This window comes from Oryzias latipes, chromosome 6 (genome assembly GCF_053564925.1).
Source record: "Oryzias latipes strain Hd-rR chromosome 6, Olatipes_Hd-rR_3.1".
In the NCBI taxonomy this organism is placed as follows: Eukaryota; Metazoa; Chordata; class Actinopteri; order Beloniformes; family Adrianichthyidae; genus Oryzias; species Oryzias latipes.
In genome coordinates, this window is record NC_136242.1 from 14,211,224 (window position 1) to 14,228,569 (window position 17,346).

Sequence of the window (17,346 nt, forward strand, 5' to 3'; positions counted from 1 at the left end):
ACATTTTGAATCCAGCTGAACACTTACTTGACAATAATTTAGTTGGGAATATGATCAAAAAATGGTTAACTAATCAAGAACAGATGACCCTAATGTCCCAGCTGTATTTGGTTAAAATCTAGTACTTAAAATGCACTTCATAGAAAGCTTGGCGTAGCCTTTAAAGTGTAACAACTGAATATGTTGTGAATTAGAGCCAAAAATGCCACAATAAACCACAAAACAGCCCGTTGCTGAACTTTGAACTATATTAAACAAGTGAATGCTGGTCGTCCCCTACTTCGTTTGTGTTGTGCTACATGTGTGCATACATGTGCAGGAGGTCATTCATCTTCCAGCGGTTTCTGCGAGGATATATACACTGTCATGCAGGCACTCATGTGTTACCAGCAGGACAAGGTAAGTGTGTTATTTTCAATGTATTTTATGGTCTCTGTTGGACTGCAGCAAAGGAAATAGATGGAAATGTCACAGTGACGTTTTTGTTTGTTAGAAACAAGCCAAAGGTTGTAAAGAAACTCATAAATAATGTTAGCTTTGAGTAACCGTTTTGATTGCTTGTGTTTTCAATTATTAGTTTTTCCGTAAATATTGCTTTAAATCGTTTGAAAGTCTGGGAATCTGTTTGACTCCCTGGTGTTCATTTCTGCAGCATGGGCGCTCTTTACACGCCTGCCAGGGTCGTTGGTCCTGTTTTCACTTAATGTTTAACTAAATGTTGTGACCATTTGAAATGAGATGAGAGGTCACGGAAAGGCGCAAATTAAAAAGCTGGTAAACACACACACACACATGCCCTGCGTACTCTAACAGCCCCGGGAGATTAGTAATGGTTTCTTGGCTGTCAGCCGAGCTTTTTGCTACACCCATCACTGAGATTTTCTATTAAGGGGATTTTCACCTTACCTTACTCTGTTTTTCTAGCACTAAACACATATCATTTTATCATATGGCAAAGCTGAAGGTAAAGCTGTGAAAGGTTCAAAAGAGGACATAGAGTTGTTCCCGATGAGTTCATAAACACGTTGACTTTTTGATGCATCCATCCTGCAGTCATTACAAATGCACTGATGGTTTTATAACCGCCCGTTGCCATGGCAGCGCTGAAGAATAAGAGAAGTGCTCCTCTGGGGGACAACACGAGTGTGCTTTGTGTCTGTAGGATTAGGACCACAGCACTATTTTTCATTTCGCCTTTGGGCCACCAAACAAGGGAGTAAAAGGGAATTGAATCTCCCTTCAGCACTCTCGGCCAAGCACCAGACACCCGAGGTGGAGGATGTCTGTCAGTGCGTATGTTTGTGTGTGTGTGTGAGTGTTTATGTGTTTGTCTGCATTTCTAAGTGGTTGGGTAAGGCCCAGATGATACAGACTAACAAGTGCAGCCCCAACATGTTAATCAGAGTCCTTAGTCTGACCGGTGCCTTTGCTGACGAGTAGATCAACATTCACGACAAGTCTACAATTAAACAGTAACACACAAACTTCTACTTTAGTTCATTTCATTAGTTTGCTTAATCTCAAGGTCTCAAACAGAATCACAATCAATTCTATCGGAAAATGCAAAAAATATTTTAATTTTTTTAGAACTGTTTTAATTTTATTTTTTTTTTACTAATTTTACAATTTTTTACGGAGCCCGTGTCCCACAGAAAAAATAAAATATACCTTTTTCCCACAAATTAATATCTTGTTCCCACAAATTAATAATCCATTCCCACAAAATAATATTCCGTTCCCACGAAATACTATTTCGTTCCCCTCGAAATAATTCATTCGTGCGAACGAAATAATTATTCACGTCAGAAGTCATTCATAAACACGGATATGCTCTCCGTCCTGTCGCTTTCAGCAGTAACTTCCGTGTCTCTGTGACCCACTTTCATTCAAGAAAGGAAAAAGAAAAACAAGAATGATCTATGTATTATTGTCTCAGTGGATATAAGAAAATATCATAAGATTTAAGATGCCCAGTGATTCACCGGACATAGCTCCTAGCTCCACCGCAGAGCTCCTTTGCTTGTCATGTCGACATTCAGGTATCTAGCTGCTTGATATTGTATGTATTGCATGTTATGGAATATTGTAGTTTAGGGTCGAATAGGAATAATAATATTCAGGACTTTTTTTGTTAACATACTCTTTAGCAGTCACTTTACATCCGAAGGCTAGTAGCCTACATGCTACGTAGCCAATCGTTTGCCCTGTTGTTACACTACAATAAGAGGGACACTGTGATTGGTCGAGATGCATTATGAGGTATGTGTGATGTATGATGGGATACGTAGCATGTAGCCTACTAGCCTTCGGATGTAAAGCGACTGCAAACAAGTATGATGCGTTTGTAGAGCTTTTTTTTAAAAAAAAAATCAGATCTCTATACCAGTGTTTTTCAACCAGTGTGCTGTGGGAGATGGTCAAGTGTGCCGTAGGAATTTGCCCTCATTAACTGATCTAAAAACCTTTCCCATCTCCAGGAAATCAGCTCTGTGTTCATCCAAACAGGCCCTGATAAAACACTGAGTAGTTAGGAGTATAAAAGATCAGAAAATTATTTTTCTTTGTGTTTATTTAATTCTATTAAAGACATTTTGATAAGGATGACGGTACCGCGATTTAGCTGCAAATAAAGATTTTGCGGCAAAGTCCCGCCCCTTTAACTGTCTCCGCCAATCATTCTTGAAGGCTTAATCACATGTCAGCAGTCTGACCATTCAAAAGTGGTTAAAGTTTTAATTTCCTTGATCTAATTTAGCTCAAAAAGTCTCTCAGTTCCAACAAAAATACCAGCTAAAGCTCGTCTTTAGCGGTGTAGCTTTCCACAGAATCCAGAGTCAGACCGTGGAACAAGTGAACAAAACAATGAAGCTCAGAGACCCGAGTCTGTCTGCCCTTTTGCGGCAGTTTTCACACTACATCTCCCATGATGCATTGGGTTAAGCGTACAATAAGTCGTCCTTGTTAAACGTCTTGAAGCCACAACAAACACAAATCAAACAGTTTTTATATTTTCTAACTTAACTTTTATTTCATCTTTTAGAAGAAAACAGCTGCAGCTTCCTTGCGCGCGGGGGGGGGGGGGGGGGGGGGGGGGGCTGTAGATCAATACAGACTATGAGTTTCTGCTTCTTTTTTTTTGTCAAGTTTAAAGTGTGCCATGGCTCAAAAAAGGTTGAAAAACACTGCTCTATACATCCTCCGTGTCTTCAATGCAATGTAATGAGACACACACAGACAGATTTGTGAAGGTATCTGCTGTAAATTCCAATATTCCTTACATTTGTCTATATGAAGAGAAGCAGCAATCTGTGTTTATGAATGACTTATGATGTAAATAATTATTTCGTTAGCACAAATTCATTAATTCATGAAATTCTGATGAAAATATTGCTGTGGCATTTTGCTGATGGAGGATACAAATAAAGAAAATTGAGATTCAAAATGACCTTTCTGAGGATTTATTTATACAAATGATTCAGGGGGAGAAAAAAATGCCATAAGAAGAAACTTGTAGTTGTGACTTAGAACCTAAGATGGCAAGCCACAAGTTCCCATCTCCGCCCCATTCTGATGCATCCACTTGCAGACAAATAGATCCATGTGCGTCCTTAACTTCCTCGTCTGAGCTGGAATCTGCCACTAAACTGTACGACTGAATAGTGCCAATATTGCTCGCAAATTTTCTTCCACTGCTTTCTTTGTTGCCTACAATTTCGAGGTGAATGTCTAACAAACTCCTGCTGCTCTGCAGGAACTGTGTCCTAGAACATGACAGTGTTTTTGATTTAGCCCAAAAATGGCATAATCATAATTAAGACATTTACAATACTAACGATGATTGAGGTGTGAATGTAAAGACATTTACAATACTAACGATGATTGAGGTGGGACTTAATAAGTTTCTGCCACCATGCCTCCTATCCTGCATATTGGATCCTGCACCACCAGTTCCTAACAGCTACATTATAGAAATCCATTAATCTTTGAATCATATTTTGAAATGTTCCTTACCAAGCTATAGGAGCACAGATGTGTTTTATTTTTAACTCACTGTCTATTTTCTGATGGTGTGTTGTAACAAGAAGTAATGACTTGTTTTTCAGAAATGCTGCTTTCTCATAAATAATTTTGTTAAAATAACTTGGGCAACTTCAACTAAGTGTTCGTCATCTCAACAATCTTATAGAGGAAACAGAATATTATCACAACAGGTTTCCACTGCATTAACTTTAACTCCACATTAGATTTCCTGCTTTAAAATAGTTTTTCAGATATTTATGACAAAACTATACACTGACAGTTGCCAACTGATTTTGACAACATGTGTCATGGTGCCTCTGTCAGTTCTCCTCCCCCTCCCCTCTCTGCTCTGTTTCTGACGTGACAAGCTGGCTCCACTCACCTCATCAAGCCGCAGCTTTTTAAGGAGATCCAGTGCCAGTATTCAACGCCATTTCGTTGTTCCTCTACGGTGCATAGTCTGGTTGACTCTTGTATCTGGTTCATGTCTATTTGCCTTTCACTAATTTATCCTACGCCTCGCCTACAGGATTATTCCTCCACGAGTGCTCACCTGGTCATCGTCGTCATCTCTGGTTCCACGTCTCGTTTCCTGCACAAACTCTGCTGTCCTGGGATATTTCTGCCGAACCCTCCAGCCAAGCCTCGCCTTCAAGTCAAGAATCCGGACTCTTTTCATCTGATTCTATCCTTCAAGTTTGCTATCAAAATAACCAGCCGTAAATTAAGTACCTTTTACTTACCTCACGACTTCTGGGTCTTCTTCCGGGTTCCAGCATCTGGGTCTGTCAAGTCTAAGAATACCAGGACAACATGCTTGCTAACGTGTCAAGGTTGAATGTTCACGCAAATTGTAAGCAAGGAAGATAGATCTATCATCAAGGAAAGTATAAAGTTTCATTTTTCCTTTTATGTTACAATCATTATTTTTGTAGGCATTTTTTAGCCTTAAATGCATATTTTACTGTAAATCATTTCATAATACACAAATAACAAATTAATAAGGGTCTTTTTAGGATACTTGCATTTTTTGATCTTTGGTCGTTTTTCTTTCTTCTTTTTTTCTCCGGCTTAATTTCGTAAATCCACAATAGGGATTGACACACAGAATTTTAGGCCCATTTTTTGTGTCCTAATGAAAACATACTTTGTAAAATTATGAAATGATCCTTTTATTTTATGAAATGTAAGATTTTTCTATGTAAATTTATGAAAACAGGAGCTTCAACAGCCTGATTTAAATTTCCCACAATTAGTAGTTCATAGTATGTGATTTCATGTGTTTTTTCTTTACGAAGATCAATGAAATGATGCTCTGAATGCCGCAGAATAAATAGAATCAGATGAACGTGGCTAAGATCAGAGAGCTGAAAGACGCCAATCGTGATTCGTTGAGGACAGTGCGCCCAGATGCGTTTTTTTTATTAAAGCTGCAAGATTTTATCTATGATTTGTTTTTCTTTCACATGTTTTATATTTTGGCCTGCAAGATTTTTTTTTTTTTATTATTTCTTGTAGAGAAAATGCATTCATCAATCACTATTGGTTTACATCATAAATGTAAATTTTTTAAAAAGCAAATAAAGACAGACAGCCCTAGAATCAAACCATTTTTGTATCGTCTGATCGCCCCTCGTAACTGTCGGGAACAATTCACACTGTTGTATATACACACAGATATTGAAGTTTGGTATTAAGAATCTTTAAAACAATATTGTGTGTCTTTTTTTGTATTGTCCTGTGATAAATGGTAAAACTCAAAGGTCAGAGCCAAACCAATGCTCCTGTGTGAGACGATTACACCATATGTGACCCTTTTTTTACTTTACAAGTTATCTCACATTTGTTGCAGTGAAAAAAATTTTGGTTGGTCATAACAGTTTCTATGTATTTATCAGTAGTCATGAGAAGCAATCATGGACCCTGTTTGATACAAATCTAGAGTAGATGAGTTTTATTTATATATATATATATATATATATATATATATATATATATATATATAAAGAGAGAGAGAGAGAGCACTCCATATATAGATATATGTATATATGCATAGATACATAAATAGATATATAGATATATACATATAGGTAAATAAATGAATACTTACAGAAATATCACTGTTGGGTTTTGTAAATCTCCATCTCTATCAATCATATAAATGTTCTTCAACTCTGTTCCGTTTGAACATTTTTTTTCAGTGTAAACTGGTTCCACAGCTTTGCTCCACATATGGATGCACAATATTTTTTTTTTTAGTGTGCATAATACATTTATATTTTTTTTCTCAGAGATATTGTTATTCTGTAGGTCTGTTTACATTATTTGATGTTTGATTTTTTTTTTTTTTTAATGAAACGTTTCGGGTTTTTTTGCTATTTTTCTTTTTATGTTTCCAGTTTGTATGATGTTTTTGTTACTTTAAAAATCAAAGTGTATAGACTGTTGCATGAATTCTTTATTGATACGTTTTTCATGTTCTTGGAAGCAATTGCATATCTCTATGACACGTTTTTTTGGTTTTTCTGTTTTATTTTTTTGCTATAAAAATCCAATTTAAAGTTCAGTTTTAGTGCTCCTTTGTTTTTGTTTTGTTTTTTTCAATTGGTCACCGATTCATTGTCTTGTACCTTCCTGTTCATCATGTCTTACATGGCACCTTCCTGACTCAAGGTTTGTCAGAGGTCAGAAATTAGCTCCATGAATGTTTGTGGGCCAATTCACGGGTCTTCTGGAGCTCCTGAAGTGGACATTTCATTACCTCCAGCCTCATGCTTCATGGAGCCAAAGAACCCCAACAAAACATGGGACTAATCCATATAATAAAATGGTAGGCTGAAAGGGTTTTGTGGAGAGGAGAAAAGAAGTAATGGTCTGTGTTTCTAAATGGGAGAACAGAGGGTCTTTTAGAGGAAAACATGCTGATTACTGTATTGTAAAATGGCTTTTGATTCCCCTTGCCTGCTTTAATCCCAGGACTCAACAGTGGCTCTGTCTCCCACCAATAGCAATTGAGCCTCTAAGAAGTTGTGTATTACCACCAAGCAGGGCTTGATTGTCAATTCAATCAGTTTATTAAAGACACCGGGGGCCACTGAATTAGAAACTGGTGGGCCAATCCTTCACTGCTTTTGACCGCTGTGGTTCACAGTTTGTTATTTGCTCTGCATAGGGCTGTGATGAATACAGGCTCCCCACTATAGAGCTCTTTCTTTTCCCTCCCCCTCCTACTTTTTTAGCTCCTCTGCTCCTACTGGCTTCCAGAGTGCAATTATAGTGTGGAATTTTGTGTGGAGCAGTGATGTGGAGTGGAGAGCGGGTAGACCAGTGAAGCTATTATTCCTTCCATAGGGATGAATAGCTGCCCCGCAAGTTAACACAAAAGGAGTGGTCAAAGCCGAAGTGGAGAGCAGCCCCATCTTAAGCATGGTTGCAACCAGCATGCACTGTTTCCTACTGGTTTATGTGATCTTTATTGATCCTGACATATTTTCCCATAAACCTAAAACTATTGTTGTTTAGTTTGTCGCACTAAACTTTTTGGAGAGATTAACGTGTTTCCGATACTGAATGGATCGGATTATTATACCCTTTGCCAATAACATCAATATTGAGGTCTACATTCTTCAAAAATTCGTTATTATACTATTAATAATAAACTATCAGAGAAACGTCTCCTGAAGATGCTTCAACCTACATGAATGGAGGTCATGCGGGTAAGCATTGATGCTACCTACCTCCATTGTTTGCTGATATCACACTAAAAAAAACACCATTGCTTTGAACTTTTTGTCTTAGTGAAACACGCTCTTTTAACTTCTTTCTTGAAAAATTCTAGGAATGTTTTCATGTATCTTGCAAGCTTATTCCATTTTGACAGAGGATTGATGTTATGCACATACGCACGTCTGTTGCCCGCCCAAACATTTTTGAACCCTTCAGTCCAGTTCGTTTGGCTAGCATGGTGGCTTCATTCCGTGCTTGGGCATGATTAAGGGAACCACGCTGTGGTTGGCTTTAGGAGTTGGGCCAGAGTGGTTTAGTGGACGGAAGTGGTGTGATAGTTAAACGTGCAAGGCAGGGTTTTTGAGAACTTTCAAGTTAAACATGCATCATCAACTCTGCTGTCTGCTTTCTCCAAACCAATGGCCATGAGCTACAATCCAAATAGAACAGCAGAGGTTATTATTAAAATGCGTTCTGATAATATACCACTGATTGGCCTTTCTTCTTTCTATTTATTGCATAATGGTAACCCAACAAGAGTACATACCATCACCCATTGCATTAGGGGCTGTAAAATCGTAACACCCATGCTTGGGTCCTGTGCTCACACAGTTGTTGGCGATCCAGCGTGGAACAATGAATGCAGTTCAAGTGAATGTAGCCTAGTTTAAAGACGTGGATATTGTCAATCCTTAAAAATAAATCTGTTCTTTACATTATCAGCCTTCATATTCATCCGTCAAGCTGCTATAGGTGTTCATTGCTTTTTATACAAAGAAGGTGGTATAGAATCTTGGATACGAATTGCCAATACATTCTGTTCTGAGAATATTAAGGTTTTTGAAATGTCTCTCTTCATGGACAATCTCTAAGATTTTGGAATTATCTGACAATGATGACGGATAGAGTTGAGTGTTACTGCACACTAGTATTACACAAACAAATGTATTTTAATAAATTGAATAAAGCCTTAGATACAACTGCCCTTACGGCTAGATACGAGCTGTTTGCGGATGAAAAATGGGCAAACCTGTATGAGGCATGCACCTCCACCAAATATCAAGGTCGTTGACCGCTCATTGAGCGCGTGGAGCAAAGGTTAACTTTTTTTTTTTTTTTTTTAACTTGTCCTGTCCAACAGCTGGGCAGACAGACGAGAGCTGAGGGCCTCTTGTGTTGGACATATTTTGCTTTAACAAGAGGGGTTATTAATCTTCTGACAAACCAAAGGTATGTCTGAATAAACCCCTTTTGTAATTGAGGCCAAACTTTATTAATTTCAATCATGTCTGAAAATCTTTGGTGTTGGACCGGACGGAAAAGGAAAGAGGGGAAGAAGAGAGAGGGACGCTAGAGAGAGGGGGGGTAGGGGGTGATAATAGGAGGGGAAGGGGGATAAGACCATGAAGCAGCATACAGCAACAAGTTTACTGGTTGTTAATCATTATGGTAAGGTTCAAATGCAGTACAAAAAGGGCGGGGCCCGTCCACACACACACTCAAATGTTATAAACACACCTGCTAGCTGCAAAAATGTCCACCTGTCGACATGTACACAAAACAGATAGTGTTCACACACGCATACTTATGCCTTAAAACCAACTAGTGTGAAATATTTCAGTCATTCAGTCATGCAAGCTATTAGTGGAAAGGTGAGCTAACACCAGTGCTCAGGTGAGGTTTTATGTTCTTCTAAAATGGATGGTGGAACGTGAAAAGAAGGAGGGAGAGTGCCCAGCCATCCCCACCCCAAGACCCTCACCGCAGCAGCAGCGGAAGCCGGAATCCCCCCAACGCCACACGGGAACCGGCAGGGAACAACCGCCGCCCGGGCGACCAAGCCCGCCACCCAGGCCAGGGCCAGCAGGGCCGCCGCAAGGCCCCCAGAGCCAGAGGCCAGGGAAGCACGGAGGGAAAGAGAGCGCCGCCCCAGCCCAACCAGGAGAGCAGCCCCCCCGCCGCGCCGGGAGAACCCAACGCAGAGCCCCACCGGAGAAGGACGCCCACAGCCCCAAACGAGCACCCCACCACCACCCAGGAGTTCCGGGCATCCCCCCGCCCCAACCCCAGGTACGAGCCAGGACCCCCCAAGGGAGACCCGCTCCGCACTCCAGGCAGCCATCCGCCCGGCCCACGGTTGGTCCAGGGAGGAGCGAGGCAGGGGGCCCGCCGCCCCCGCCCAGGAGGGGGGAACCCCGGGGAAAAAAAGAGGGCCCACAAGGGGTGTTATAAATATGGCCCGACCAGGCTCGGCCACAGTTGGAAATTTGGCGGGGCCCAGCACTCAGGAGCAAGGACCAGAACCCACCAAGGGGCCCTAAATGTCTAAGGTGCGGTTAAAATTGGCGGGTAGGGTGCTAGGAGGACATCCGCTGCTTGCTGGCAGTGATGTCCAAGCACCCCCCCTACCAAGGGCCCTACATGTCTAAGGTGCAAATAAAACCGAAAGAGGGGGGGCCCACTCCATACGGCAACCATAGGAGGGGGGCCACTGCCTAGTAAACCCCCCCCCAAGGCTCATCGCAGGCTAAGCCCCCCACCCCCTCACCCTATTATGAGGTTATATGAGGAAGGGGGTAAGTTGGGGACAGCTGATAGACTGTCCCCCGGTGGTCAAACAGCTGTTCCCCCCCCCCCCCCCCCCCAGCAAGGGGGCCAGGCCCACCCAGCCCAGGGGCCCCACCCCCGGAGGCGCCGACACCCCAGGCCCAGCACCACCCCCCCCCACACAGAGAGAGAGGAGCCAGAAAGCGCCGCCCCCCCCCGGAGCAAGCCCAGGCCCCCACCCCCAAACGCCGGCCCTAGAAGAGCTCTGGTCAGGCCTCGACGGGACCGAGGCAGCCAACCGGCCGGGGAAACCGCCAAGGTTAACTTTTTAACCGTGGAGTTGGGGTAAAATCAACCCAGCTTTGGTTATTTTTAATTATAGAGTTTTTACTGTGTGACAATGACATGTTCTGTGTTAACTTCCGTTATCACATGGGCAGGTCACCTTAAAAATGATTTACAATTTTTATGAAATTCTTATTTTGAAACCCCGACCTGTTTCTCTGGCTTTTAATTGCGACATTGCAGAGTCAATGGACTGGAAATAAAACTCCTGGGTGAAGCTTGTATTGCGGTGCGAAGAGAAAGTTGTCAGATGCAGACATGAAGGAGGCGATGGACACATTCTGATTGACTAATAGACGGTTAATTTTTCTTGTGTCAACGCAATGGAGACGCACCACAGACGGACCAGTGTAACTCAGCCTTAAGTCACATGGGCAGGCGAAGCAGGAACTGAAGCTGTAACGTCCTATTAGAGATTGAGCATCCATCTCTGCACATTTGATTTGATTTGATTTGAAATGGTTTATTTCAAGCAATCAAAATAGAAATAATACACAAAAATAATATAATCATCAGTTATACATTCATACAGTAACTAATCAAACTTAGGATAATTAGACATAATTAATAAATATTGCTTGAAAGGGAGTGGAAGGAAGCGAACTTATATAATCCCACCCCGTTATACTATAACCATTTTATTACAAACCACTCGGTCCTCTGGACCGAGTGGTTTGACGTAAATCCTGCAGCCTTTAACCCAAGTGTTCTCAATCTGCTTACGCTTCCTGAGAAGCCGTGCATGTTTTGAGATTTCAGCATTCCTTCTGGTTAGATGGTCGTTCAGATAAACAGCAGATCCTCTGAGATTTTTGCGTTGATTCATCAGAGCTAGCTTGTGTTTGAGATTCACAAACCTGATGAGGATCGCTGGTTTATCCGTCTCCTTTCTCCTGGGGAGCAGGTGGCAGGTCTCGATGGTATTGAGATCCAGGGAAATCCCTTTAGATGTGAGAAATGAATGTATTTGCTGTTCCAGCGTCGCTGCACCAATCTCCGTATTAGAACTGCTAGCTACGCTAGCGCTAGCATTAGCAGTGCTAGCTCCAGCTGCATTCAGCTTCGCTCGAGGCTTGATTGGTACTCCAGTGAGAATGACATTATTCATCCTTACTTGCTGTTCCACATCGTCCAGTCTTTTCTCCAGAATCTCGACCCGGTTTTCTTGCTGCTCGTTTTGAGCCCGAAATCTTCGGAACTCTTCCATCATCTCCCAGAGTGGTGTTAGCTTAGCCGACACTTGATCCATAAAACTTTTCAGCGTTTCTTGAATAGTGTCAAGAGACTTTTTGAGATCTTCATATTCCTGGGGTTTCTTCGGGGGCATGGTCAGCTCTCTTTTTTGGAGAAAAATCAACTTTTTAAGTAATTTGAAGATAGTTGTATTCGCAGAGAGGCACGCCACGCGTCCTGCTGTATAACCCGGAACCGGAAACTCTGTTGAATCACATCACAATTGGAATTGAGATACGCATATGTATTATTACTTTTTTGAACATGTCTATGACTCTAAACAACCCGAAACCATGTAGGCTAAGTTGGACAATACCATCCAGTTTCAGGTCTGACTCCTCCCCCAGGAGCGCATATATACCAGCTCTTCGACCAGCTAATTTAGAATTGACAAAGCCTCTTGGATAAGAGGTGAAACATCTTCTAACTTTAAAACCAAGTCCAGATGACAACCCCTAAACCTACTACATCACTTTTTTAAACACATAAAATTGCATTTTCACCCTATACTTTAGTCTTTCACTGATGTAAATTAATTGACAATCGTCATTTCTCTGTCCTGTCATTCGTCTACCCAGACTCTTGAGAAAAAGTTAATGCATTTCTTACAAAGCATGTACCAAGAAAAATCATTACCCTGTGGCCTTGCAGGGAAGTAAGCCTCTTTGCTGTGTTGGGTGGTGTATTATAGTACCGACAGACAGGGAGAAAGCTTTGTGAACAATAGCACTGTTCTATGGGACGCTGCTGGATCTGCCCACACAATCACAAAGGAAACTGCCTTGAGCTGTGAGAAAGACATTGCCCTCATGCAACTAAAAATGGGTTTACTGTCTTGTCAACATGTTGCATCTATTAGCCCACATCTGATTGTATGATTACAATGATCTCTTCAAGATAGGGATCATTGCAATCATAACCGGCACAAACACAAATGTCTGTTCACGTTTTGTGTACAACGAACGGTCCATTAAGATTTGCGCAACTCTTTCAAGCACTACATTTGGAATGGAAACATGAACTTATGGTTTTCATTTGACACAGGATTAAGACTGGTTTGGTCTGGCCTGGTTTAAGTGGAACCTGATTGGGTTGCTGGTTCTGCACCTCACCACATGTCAATAAAGGATCAGTCTGTCAGCATGGCCTAATCTTTCTCCAAAACAGACCTTGAGTGCACACACAAATCCACAAGAGTTTTTATGCAATATACTAAGAAAAGTGTTAACAGGTTAGAAAGAATCTGTGACAACAGCAGTTGGTTTAGTCTGGATTCGAATTCTTATTGGTTAAAGACCTCAATATTGCATGGGACATGCATGTGTCTATTTTCTATGATGTTATTTTTATTTTTATGCATTTGCTCATTTTTACTGTATATTTAAAAAGCTCCAATAGAATACTACATTGTTTTTTTTATTTATAGTGCATCTCATGCACTCTGCACTGTACAACTTATTCAGAAATTCATTTTCTTTTGGGTTCCTCACTCATAAACATAAGTTAAAGAGCACAGGGCTCCTGTCTTCAAGTGGTGGATTAGGATTTTTGTACCAACAAAAAGAAAATAAACCTATGAGCACCATATCGCCTAAGCAGCCATCCTTGGCACTGTTAAACCTCACTGCCCATATAGTAGAGTGCCATAAAAAGCAGCTGTGCATTTCAGATTATACATGTCAGAAGGACCCTGCTGAGACAGTGGGTAGAGGAAGCCTTCCACGCTCCACAGGGAGATCCCAAACCTGGGCAAGAAGATGTATAGCGGTGTTTCCCGCTTTAACCTGGGTCAACTATGACATGTTAAATGCTTTAACTTAAATAGAAAGGAGTATATTTAGGGAGAATCAACAACTCCAGAATGCAGCACTCCATGTTTGACTTGGCAGACCACATGAGCTAAGCTAAATAAAAGAGACTTCTGTAATTTTAGAACTCTGTAGAAAAAGATAAAGCGTGTTTGTCTCCTAATCTTTCCTGGTCAAAGGAATAGGCTAAAGATAAAAGCAGTCGTCACTTCTTATACTACGTTCACATGGAGCTCTGTAACACAAGTTCGAGCAACCACCTTTAATGAAAAGTCTGACCTCTGCATTCAAAACTCTTGCATCCACGCGTCACTACTTGTGTCTTTAGGTGTGTTGTTGGGTTCACAATACTGTTCATTTGCATGGCGATTGAGCATGTGTTGCAAGTTAAAGCAGTTGAACTTTGACCAATCAGGGACTCGGATTTGGTAGTGACGGATGAACAACATCCTTTTTGAAGTCCCAACCGGTTGATAATCGATCATCAAGAAGAAATTAATAACTGCAGTTTGTGCCCAGCTGTAATGAAATAAAGCCTAGTGTAACATATCACACTTTGACATTTTGCACCAAACCTCTTCCAACTTTAAGTACATGCACTGTGTGATCAAAGCACACTGTATGTTAAAAGCACATTCAAAAACCCATTTTCAGCGCATTCTTGAATGTGCCGCACATGGCCGGTGTTTACTTAGCATTAGAGATGCTTTCATTCAACAGGAAGGACAAACAGGAGCAGAATTATCCGATTTTCTTCACTCCTTTAATACAAAATTGTTAGAAAGACAGACCATCTTGATTACAAAAACTGTCAAATCTCTTTTTTATACTTATTCGAAAAGTTTGCTTTGTTAATCAGATGTTAAAGTTTAGTAAGGGAACTTTGGAGCATTAAGCAAAGGGAATCAGTACGTAAGGGACCATGGACTTTTATGCTAGGACTGTTTACTTTTACTATTTACTAGAGTTCATGTCAGAGCAGTTGCTCAGCTCTGAAAGGTGAAATTTAATAGCAACCCTAATAAAATAAAACCACAAACATCACTGATATTTTTAATTTACCTAAAGATTAAAACAAAGATGAACGTTGGTCTGATAAGTAGTCAAAAATGTTAAAATGGAATCATAGATGAATGGGCAAAAAGCACTGCCCCAATTTGTGCCATTGAATAAACAAAAACTACAAAATGAAAACATGTTTTTCAAATAATGGATAGAATTCCCATATTTTCAAAAAATTATAATATAAACCCTCAGCTTTAAATATATTTGGGAATTTTGTTTAAAGTAAGGGTGTAACAATTCATTTTAAACAACGATTTGATTTATATAATAAATTGTGGATATTGATACAATTCATAGTCGAAATTGTTTGATTTAGAACAATCCGATTCACTGAATTAAAATCGATTCAGGACATCTTTAGCCAAATTTTCAGAGATAAATACCTGGTACTGAACTGAGCAGGTGACGTTTTCCAAATTCCTTGTATTTCTACAAGATAATCAACTGTAAATAAAATATGTAAAAACAAGTAAACAAAAATTAAAGGTAAATCCATTCACATTTTAGTTTCATAAAGTTCAACCCACTGTTGTTTTTCCACATCACAGTAATCCAAAAGGAACATTATTAGAACATTCTGCATGGTCACTTCCAAGGGTTTCCACATATTGGACTGTAAAGATGGATTGATCATTTTTTGCTACCACTTTTTACATGTCTGTGATGCACTTGGTCGTTTTCAAGTTTTGGTAAAATAAACCTCCTATGCCTCAATCCTAATGGTATTTTGCAATATCAGTATCATTGTTTTTTTAAAACAATGTTATGATTGTATAGGTTGATTCAGTTGACAACTTTCCTTTACAGATCAGTTAGATTGGATTGTAGGATTTTTAATTATTGAATTGATTAAGTCGATTTAAGCTTTTTGGAAAAAAATAAACTATGAGGAAATGCAAGGACAAGTAAAGAAAATTAATAACCTCAATACTAGCTGTTTTTACTTCCACAGCACATGTCAATCCATCTCATAACTGAATGACATTACAGGTTCCAATTATACAGAAAAGGCATGTTGCATGATTCAAAAATAAGTTGCACAACATTTGTCAGTGAGGAGATCATTTAAGAACGATGGCCAAGTGACAAAGATGTGTTCGATAAAACTGCCGAGGTGGGGGGTAGATTGAGACCTTTGTGTGACCCCACAAATGATCTGGGAAAACAAGAAAAATTATGATTTTAAAGTAGTTTTCTGTGTTTTTCTTTTGCACCTAAAAGTGGGAAGCCAAATCTGAGTCCCTGGGTAGATGAAGTACCTTAGTGCTCCCCATTGTCTTGGTTGTCTAGAGGAAATCCTGTGCACGTTGCGTGAGACACTATTGTCAGTCGTCAGTGACTTTGGCAATCCTCATCATCACCTCATTAATTTGAGATAAAAACAACATCCAAGCAATAAACACATGACCACAAACGCCCAACTACCTCCTGTGCCAACTCACAGCCTTAACCAAAGAAAATAAATACGTTAATCTTTTCAAGGTTATTTTTTTCTCCAGTAAGATTGACTCTGTAAGAACTTATACAACAGATATGAGAAGTAGGGATGCTGCCCCTAACCACAGCTGGATTGATTTTCACTTGTCATCTTGGCAGGATCTCCTTGCAGATGTGCAATTTGGCGTGGCACATCAATTTTGAAGTAACCTGTTTCTGAGAGCTGTGGGTCTAGGTTAAGATTTGCAAAACCAGTATTTGGAACGGGGCTGTATGTGTTTAACGGAGAAGCGTGTTTAAACAATTCTGCCTGTGTGTGTGTGTGTGGGTGTGTGTGTGCGTGTGTGTGGGGTTGAGTAGAAGTGAGTGCGTCTGAATGTGTGCGGGGGGGTTGAGGGGACAGCTGTAATGGAATCACTTCATGAGTAAAATACCACTCCCTGTACAATAGCCAGCCACAAACCAGAGCTGTGGTGCAAATGCTTTTTCAACATGCCATGGATCTATCCGTGCATACTGAGTCTAAAAAATGAATTCTTTACATCTTCTAAATGAAAAACCAGTAAAGGATATGAATGGTGAATTTCTGGTTTGGGGTTCCACAATAATTGCATTCAAACAATTTTGAAACATGTCCATTTAGAACCCTGAATTTCCAGTCCCAGGGTATTGTCAGAGCTTTGCTGATGATCACATATGTCTTTCCCACTGTTTCGCAGTTTCATTTCTGAGACATGTCACTGAGACAGCCTACCAAGTACCTCTATTACTGAAGACAGTTCGTCGAAGAGGATATAAAGAGCGCCAGAAATGCATTCGTTCTACATAGTTCCACTTGCTAAGAGCTGCTTCGCATCCATCAGCGTGAAGGGTTGAGATACAATAGGCTCTCACCCTGAATTTGTAGAAAAGCCATACTGAAGAGGCCAAGGGGATGAACTACATTCCAGGGGCCTGCTGGGAGAAAACAAGATGGCTGTGTGTGACATTTGGCTTTGTTGGCAGGCGAGGGATGTCTCTCATGGCCATCAGGGTGTCAGAATCAGTTACTTCTAATCGTTCCTGATAGACAGAGAGGGCACGGGCACAACCGCGGGGCCTCGTGATTCAAATGGCAAGCGCTCACAAAAAAAATTCACCATGACCACACATTGACAGATTAACA

The 17,346-nt window shown here is 40.6% G+C and overlaps 1 long non-coding RNA gene across 1 annotated transcript; it reads left to right on the forward strand.

The window, feature by feature from the left end:
• Window positions 1–156: 156 nt before the first annotated feature.
• LOC110015233 (uncharacterized) lies at window positions 157–6,603 on the forward strand. The gene is made up of 2 exons (XR_002290382.2): window positions 157–399; window positions 4,550–6,603. It is a non-coding gene; the product is annotated as an uncharacterized LOC110015233 (long non-coding RNA).
• Window positions 6,604–17,346: the final 10,743 nt, after the last annotated feature.